Here is a 1164-nt window from a genome sequence, read left to right on the forward strand (position 1 = left end):
AAACAGTCCCTCCCCAGCTTTTTTGTAGCCCCTTCAGATACTGGAAGGTCGCTATAAAGTCTCCTTGATGCCTTCTCCAAGCTGAACAACTTTAACCCTCTCCGCCTGTCCTCATATGGGAGGTGCTCCAGCCCTCTGATCATCTTTGTAGCCCTCCTCTGGACCCGTTCCAACAGTTCCATATCCTTATGTTGAGGATTCCAGAACTGGACACAATACTGCAGATGAGGTCTCACAAGAAAGGAATAGAATCACCTCCCTCACCCTGCTAGCCACACTTCTTTTGATGCAGGCCAGGATACGGTTGGATGATTCCACAATTTGAGAAGTGCATGGATGCTTCACAGAACAGCACCCTGTGCAGCTACGAAAAATTCTTCTAAATGCAATGATAAAAAGCAGTTTTGGAAAAGCTGAATCATCAATGATCCACAACAGAGTCCTTGCAGGTTATGTTTTGTTGGTATCTAAGCACGTTGATCTGCAATGTAATAGGCCAGCTTGCAGTTAGAAAGAATGCAATTGTTAAGAAGAGTTCCGCTTGTTTACTATTGAAACAAGGAACAAATCAAGTATACAAAGGTTGTTTACAAAAGCTTGTGGTGATAGGGTGAGGAGCAACCCTAAGAGGGGCAGATTTAGGCTAGACAAAAGGAAGAATTTCTTCACCATGAGAGTGGTGAGGCACTGGCACAGGGAAGCTGTGGCTGCCAAATCCCTGGAGATGTTCAAGGCCAGGTTGGATGGGGCCTTGGGCAGCCTAGCCTGGTGGGATCTTTCCCTGCCCATGGCACGAGGGTTGGAACTGGATGGTCTTTAAGGTCCCTTCCAACCCAAACTATTCTGTGATTCTATGACAACTGCAGCCATGGACTGTAGTCACCAAGCACCCGAGGAGACGGGGCATCCTTCCCTGCCTGACGGGGCAAAAATAAGGCGTTTTGTGTTCGGCCTAAAGCCGTAAAGCACACGGCGAGCGTAGCCCCGCAGCAGCTGCGCTGGAACGCTCTGCCGATCGCCGTATGGAAATGAGGCGCGCCCCGCCGCCCAATGGGTGCCCGCAGTGAGCGGAGCGCGGCGGCCGATTGGCGGGCAGCCCGTGGCGCGATGGCGTGTTCGCCGCTGCTGATCGCGGCGCGGTTGCCGCGGCGACGCGGCGACTGA

Source organism: Cuculus canorus, chromosome Z, assembly GCF_017976375.1.
Source record: "Cuculus canorus isolate bCucCan1 chromosome Z, bCucCan1.pri, whole genome shotgun sequence".
Classification (NCBI taxonomy): Eukaryota; Metazoa; Chordata; class Aves; order Cuculiformes; family Cuculidae; genus Cuculus; species Cuculus canorus.